The sequence below is a fragment of the Equus przewalskii genome, chromosome 18 (assembly GCF_037783145.1).
Source record: "Equus przewalskii isolate Varuska chromosome 18, EquPr2, whole genome shotgun sequence".
Taxonomy (NCBI): Eukaryota; Metazoa; Chordata; class Mammalia; order Perissodactyla; family Equidae; genus Equus; species Equus przewalskii.
Window position 1 is genome coordinate 22,750,129 of NC_091848.1, and position 8,324 is coordinate 22,758,452.

The window sequence follows — 8,324 nt, forward strand, 5'->3', positions numbered from 1 at the left end:
AATGTGGACAGACATCGTCCAATCCATTGGGGGCTCAAATGGAACAAAAAGGCAAAGAAAGGGCAAATTCTCTCTCTTTTCTTGAGCTGGGACATAGGAGCTCCTGGTTCTCAGCCCTTTGGACTCTGACTGGAACTACACTACCAGCTTTCTTGGTTCTCCAGTTTGCAGCTGGCAGATTGTGGGAGTTTTCAGCCTCCACAACCATGTGAGCCAATCTTGTAATAAATCTCCTCATGTACATATATGATTTTCTCCTAATGGTTTTGTTTCTCTGAAGGACTCTGACTAACACAGTTGAGAAGGCTGTCTGAAGAAGCAACACCAATCTGCTTGAAGTTAATCATCTCTTTCGAACTCAAAAGTTCTGATGAGAGATTCTGGTCATCAGAGTTTGTCAAAACTCTGGTCAAGTATGAACTTTTACTAGTACATTTTTATTAAAAATTTTTGTTAAAAATTACCATTTAAATTATTTACACATTGTCCAGCTCAAATTTTCTTAAAATAGCTCATATTCTTCTTGATCCTGATAACATGGACAAAACTGAAGAATCAATAGCCGATCATAACATCCTTTGGAAAAACAAAAGGGCATTAACTGATAAAATTCATCGTTTAGGCATCTTCAGAAATTACCATCATTCTCATGTGACTTGTTCATATTTTATAACCTCCTAAATCTGATCTGAAAGATTAAAAATGATGAAATGTTTCAATTGACAACATGTAATATTTTATTTTACTATTGATCTCAATCCATGTGATTAAGGGTAATTCTGCAAGACATATTTCTTTTGAACCAGTAAATCCAACAAAAGTGATAAAGAAATGGCAGAGAGGTGACATCCTGAGTATGTTTTTGGCACTTCAAAATAAGTGGATTGTTAAAAAGTTATTTGAGATTAGTTGAGCATGAATAGGTATTTATTGCTTTCTTCTTGGCCAGAAAATTGTGAGAGAAATAAGGCCAATGGTAGAAATATTTCCTCTTGTAAAACATAATCATCTTTTCTTGAAAAGGTTAACTTTAAAATACCCTAGTGCTTTAGATATTATGTCTTTTCAGTTAGGCCAAGTATCAGTTTACTGATGCATTTAGTACAAGGGATTAAAGAGAAAACGGGACCAGAAAGATGTTTCAGGAATGGACGTCAACTCCTGTGTCTCTCTTTAACAATGCCCTTCCCCATCTAATTAAGTGCTTTGAATTCCTTTTGAGACTAAATTTCCACTCCTGAAAGTATCTATTCCTAGAGAAGCCATCCCTCTGCCTAACTCAGATTATTTCCTTTTTTGATCGTTCTGGCCTCTATTGGCAAAAATATCTATTGATGTTCAAACAATATTAAGACAAAACAGTTATCCAGATTTACAATTGATCATACTTGTAAGTGGAAATTTAGGGAGAATGCTTGTAACAAAAAGTATTTAAATTCAGGACTTTGTGTTTTTTTTATGATTTTGGGGTGAGCAAGTTGATTGTTGGGGAACTATTTGCATACATTGTGTAAGTGGTCTTGGGAATCCGCATTTACTATTCCACCTTTAAAGTACATTCCATCCTTAAGGATATCATTAAATAAACTTTAAAAAGCAAGCAGAGCCACATCTTATTCACTCAAGAGTTAAATTCTTGAAAAGTGGAAAGTAATTAAATCACAATTAATTTTCTCGGAAGAAAGGAAGGTAAAACAGATAATGTATTGCAATATGTGGAGAATAATGCAGGTTGTCCCTTTTTCCCATGTTTCCTTAATATAAGCAGTAATTAAAGGTTTGGGAGAAGATAAAGTGAATATATGAAAAAATTAATCGTAAATTACAAATTAAAAGTCACCGACAATGTCTTGTCAATCTGCAGACAACAGAGTCAGCTGTTTTACTTTTCATCATATCCATTAAAGAAATTCTGGCATATAAAGTCTTTGACATGTGTTTGTTCACCAAATCCTAGTGAGTAAACCTTAGAGGAAAAATATCTAGGGCACAACAATTAGAACACTACAATGAGGAAATTTATTTTACCCAGAAAGACAGCAATATAAGTAAATATCTCACATCCATATAGTGCTCTCTCCATAGAACTCTTTGATCTCCACAATCTCATTTGACTTTCACAAACTCCATATGAACTTGGGTTTGCTAGGGAGGCACCACCATCTGTATTTACAGAAGAAGAAGGTAAACTCAGAAGTCTTAGTTACTTACCAAGTAAGTGCACATTTGAGTATGAAACTATGTTGGATCCAACTCACTAGGTAACTGCTCAGAGAACTCATTATCTAAAGACATAATAGAAATTGAAAACATAAGTACACCTACGAAAGGCTTAGATTAAATTCATATAAAACAAACCTCTAATGAGCTATAACGGTTGTTTTGTATGCAGCTATTTACTTCCCCCTTTAAAATAAAAATAATTTCCTTTATGAAATACTTTGCATATTGCATAGCTTTGTCTGGTGAAAACCATTTTATTTTCCATTTTATATCCAGCTTAAGTTTTAGCAGGAGAGTTATTTAAACATAAGTGACATATACATATTCTTTTGGTAATGAATAAGGAAATTATACTACCATATATTCTTGGTATATTTATTTGAATTACTAATGCGAACATGAAGCATACCTTAATACCAGTACTAACATCTATCATAACATCTGCATTGTATATAAAGATCTGTCTGTATGTAAAGATTTAATATAACCATCTTCACATATTCCCATTTCTAATAGAATTATCAGATTAAGAGGTTGACTGATTTCCATTTCCAGACATCTCCACATTAAAAATATTTGTGTCTTATGGTTGATGTCCTTTGTGATTTTGAAAGTTTTTGCTTCAGAATAATACCACCAAATCCAAGCTAGTCAAAATACTAAAAAATGATCGCTACTCTCTAGGACTAATCTAGTAATAATAATAAATTCCATCTAATGAGTGTTTGTCAGGTACCAGATGCATACACTAGTCAAGTTACTTCACTCAATCCTGACCCCTCTGAACAAACTCTCTAAGTAGGTATTATTATCCCATTTTACAGATGAGAAATATAAGACTTAGAGAACATATGTAACTTGCCCGAGAGTAAACAGTTAATAAGTGGTGGAGCTGGTATTTGACCAGGATCAGGCAACTCAAAATTCTTGGACTATTATTTTAAATGATAAAAGATATTATTATATCAACAATTATCACAGAAGCTTGAGTAAGAGTTTTATTTACCATGATATTAAAATGCCACTACTGGAGCCAGCCCCATGACTGAGTGGTTAAGTTCATATGCTCCGCTTCAGCGGCCTAGGACTTTGCCAGTTTGGATCCTGGGCACAGACACGGCACTGCTCATCAAGCCATACTGAGGTGGCATCCCACATAGTACAACCAGAAGGACCTACAAGTCGAATGTGCAACTATGTACTTCTTGGGGGCTTTGGGGAGAAGAAGAAGCAAAAAAAAAAAAAAAAAAAATTGTCAACAGATGTTAGCTCAGGTGTCAATCTTAAAAACAAATGCCATTTCTATAACAGAGTTACAAACCCAGTTAACAAACCCTGAACTTCTCTGCAAGTCTTTCTTATACACATTAAAACTACCCTCTCTTCTTAGAAGATAGCCTATTCTGTCAATACTTTGCTTAAGTGACAAAACACAAAAGAACTTTCAAACATTCTGTTCAAAATTGTATAACAGGAGGCAAGAAATATTTTGGCACAGAGATACTATACACAATATTGGCAGATAACATTAAACTGTATCTTGTTGTAGCAAATTATACAGATGTTAAACAGGATTGTCAGTTGAAAAGACACCCAACTCTTCTTTCAAATCGTAGTAAACCAATCAAATGACTGCATGAAATTCTGTAGCAATTTACTCTAGACAAGATAAAACATGACTAGTTCACAGAAGCATCAAATTAACTTTTAAAATTAAAAATAATTTCTATGAAAGAAAAAACATCATTTGTAAAGGCAAACATATAGTAAAGGTAGTATAAAGGTAGTATAAAGTTACAAGACAAAAATACTAAAATCATCTATATCTACACTAAGGAGCTAAGAGATACACAAAGTTAAAAGAGGTAAAATATGACATCAAAAACATAAAATGTGTAGGGGGTAAAAATGTAGAGCTTTTAGAATGTGTTCAAACTTAAGAAAAAATCCATTTAAAATAGACTAACATATACATAGGGTGTTATATATGAACCCTCCACAAACCAAAACTCTAAAATAGATACTCAAAAAAGAAAAAGAAAAGAATCCAAACATAACACTAAAAAAAGTCATCAAATAACAAGGGAAGAGAGCAAGAGAATCAGAAAAGAATAGAGAATAACTACAAAAACCTCCAGAAAACAATTAACAAAATGGCAATAAGTACATACCTATTAATAATTACTTTAAATGTAAATGGATTAAATCCTCCAAGAGAAGACATACAGTGGCTGAATGGATAAAAAAACCAAAACCCAATATATGCTGCCTACATGAGACACACTTCAGATCTAAAGACAGTCACAGAGTGAAAGTGATGGGATGGAAAAAACATTCCACGGAAATGGAAACTAAAAGAAAGCTGAGGTAGCAATACTTTGATCAGACAAAATAGACTTTAAAACAAAAACTGTAACAAGCGACAAAGAAGAGCATGACATAATGATAAAGGGAACAATTTAACAGTAGGATATAACACTTGTAAATATCTATGAACCCAGCATAGGAGCATCTAATACATAAAGCAAATATTAATGGACTTAAAGAGAGAAGCTGACAGTAACACAATAATAATAGCGAACTTTAACACCCCAATTTATATCAACAGATAGATCATTAGACAGAAGTCAATAAGGAAACACTTGCCTTAAATGACACATTAGATCAGATGGACTTAATAGGTATATACAGAACATTTCATCCAAAAATTGCAGAATACAGTCTTTTCAAGTGCACGTGGAACATTCTTCAAGATAGATCCCATGTTAGACCACAAAATAAGTCTCAATAAATTTAAGAATATTGAATCACACCAAGCATCTTTTCTGACCACAACAATATGAAACTAGAAATCAATTGTAAGAAGAAAACTGAAAAAAACACAGATACATGGAAGCTAAACAACATGCTACTAAACAACCAACGGGTCAACAAAGAAATAAAAGAGGAAATCAAAAAGTACTTTGAGACAAAGGAAAATGGGAGGAAATACAATGATCCAAAATCTATGAGATGCAGCAAAAGCAGTTCTAAGAGGGAAGTTTATAACAATACAGGCCTATCTGAAGAAACAAGAAAAATCTCAAATAAACACTTAACTTTACACCTAAAGGAACTAGAAAAAGAAGAACAAACAAAGTTCAAATTTAGTAGAAGGAAGGAAATAATAAAGATCAGATCAAAAATAAAAGAAATAGAAACTAAATAAACACAGCAGATCAATGAAACTAAGAGCTGATTCTTTGAAAGGATAAAAGAAACTAATAAGATTAGCCAGATTCAACAAGAAAAAAAGAGAGTGGGCTCAAATAAATAAAATCTGAATTGAAAGAGAAGTTACAACTGACACCACAGAAGCACAAAGGATCGTCAGAGATTACTACAAACAGTTATATATCAACAAATTGGACAGCCTAGAAGAAATGGATAAATTCCTAGAAACACAATCTTCCAAGACCAAATCAGGAAGAAATAGAAAATCTGAACAGATTACTAGTAATAAAACTGAATCACTAATCAAAAAACTCCCAGCAAACAGAAGTCCAGGACCAGACTGCTTCATAGGTGAAGTCTACCAAACATTTAAAGAAGAGTTAATAGCTATCTTTCTCAGACTGTTCCAAAAAATTGAAGAGGAAGAGTTGTTCCCAAACTCATTCTATGAGGCCAGCATTACCCTGATACCAAAACCAGACAAAGACATTAAAAAAAAAAAAGAAAATATCCCTGATGAAGAAAGATGCAAAATCCTCAACAGAATATTAGCAAATCAAATTCAACAACATAGCATAAGGATCATACACCATGATCAAGTGGGATTTATTTCAGGGATGTAAGAATCGTTCAATATCTGAAATCAATCAACATGGTACACCACATTAACAAAATGAAGACTAAAAATCTTATGATCATTTCAATAGACGCAGAAATAGCATTTGACAAAATTCAACACTCACTCATGACTAAAACCCTCAACAAAGTAGGTATACAGGGAGCATACCTCAACATAATAAAGGCCATATGTGACAAACCCACAGCTAACATCATATGCAATGGTGAAAAGCTTGCTTTTCCTCTAAGAACAGGAAAAAGACAAGAATGCCCACTCTCACCACTCTTATTCAATATAGTGTTGGAAGTCCTAGCCACAGCAATGAGACAAGAAAAAGAAATAAAAGGTATCCAAATTGGAAAGGAAGCAGTACTACTGTCACTAATTGTGGATGACATGATACTATATATAGAAAACCATAAAGACTCCATCAAAAAACTGTTAGAACTAATAAATGAATTCAGTAAAATTGTAGGATACAAAATATACAGAAATCAGTTGTGTCTCTATATGATAACAAACTATCAGAAAGAGAAATTAAGAAAACAATTCCATTTACGATTGCATCAAAATGAATAAAATACCTAGGAATAAATTTAACCAAGGAGGTGAAAGACCTGTACACTGAAAACTATAGTACATTGATGAGACAAATTGAAGACAACACAAATAAATGGAAAGACATCCCATGCTCATGGATTGAAAGAATTAATATTGTTAAAATGTCCATACCACTCAAAGTAATCTACAGATTCAATGCAATCCCTACTAAAATATCAATGACATGTTTCATAGAACTAGAACAAATAATGCTAAAATTTGTATGGAGCCACAAAAGACCCTGAATAGCCAAAGCAATCTTAAGAAAGAAGAACAAAGCTGAGGGTGTCATGCTCCCTGGTTTCAAACTATACTACAAAGCTACAGTAATCAAAACGGTACGGTACTGGCATAAAAACAGACACATAAACCAATGGATCAGACTAGAGAGCCCACAAATAAACTCAAGCCTATATAGTCAATCAATTTTCCACAAACGAGCCAAGAACACACAGGGGAGAAAAGACAGCCTCTACAATAAATGGTGTTGGGAAAAATGGACAGATACATGGAAAAGAACGAAGCCAGACCATTTACAAAAACAAACTCAAAATTGATTAAAGACTTAAATGTAAGACTTGAAACCATAAAACTCCCAGAAGAAAACATAGGTCATGAACTCTTTGACATTTTGTCTTATCAATGTGGTTTTGGATATGTCTCCTCAGGCGAGGGCAACAAAAGCAAAATAAACAAGTGGGACTACATCAAATTAAAAAGCTTTTGCATTGTGAAGGAAAACATCAACAAAACAAAAAGGCAACCTTCTGAATGGGAAAAAATACTCAGAAATCATATATCCGATAAGGGATATATCCAAAACATATAAAGCACTCATACAATTCAATATAGAAAAAACAAATAATCCAATTAAAAAACCTGCAGAGGGCCTAAATAGACATTTTTCCAAAGAAGACATACAGATGGCCAACGGACATATGAAACGGTATTCCACATAATTAGTGGATAATTAGTGAATTATCAGGGAAATGCAAATCAAAACCACAATGAGACGTCACCTCACACCTGTCAGAATGGTTATTATCAAAGAGATAATAAGTAACAAGTGTTGGTGAGGATGTGGAGAAAAAGGAACCTTTCTGCACTGTTGGTAGGAATGTAAATTAGTGCAACCACAGGAAAACAGTATGGAGGTTACTCAAAAAATTAAAAATAGAACTATTACATCATCCAGCAATTCCACTTCTGGGTATTTATCTGAAGAAAATAAAAACATTATTTCAAAAAAGATATATGCACCCCCATATTCACTGCAGCAGTATTTACAATAGCCAAGATATAGAAGCAATCTAAGTGCCCATGGGGAGATGAGCAGATGAAGAAGTTGTGGTGTTGTGGTATATTACTTATCCATAAAAAGGAATAAAATTCTACCATTTGCAACAGCACAGATCTAGAGGGTATTATGCCAAGTGAAATAAGATAGAGAAAGAAGGATATTGTATGAATTCCCTTACTTGTGAAATCTTAGAAAACAAAACCAATGAACAAACAAAATAAAACAGAAACAGACTCACAGATACGGAGAACAAATTGATGGTTGCCAGAGGGGGAGGTGGAGGAGAGCAAAAAAGGTGAAGGAGATTAAGAGCTACAGACTTCCAGTTATAAAATAAGTGTCATGGGGATGTAATGTACAGCATAAGCA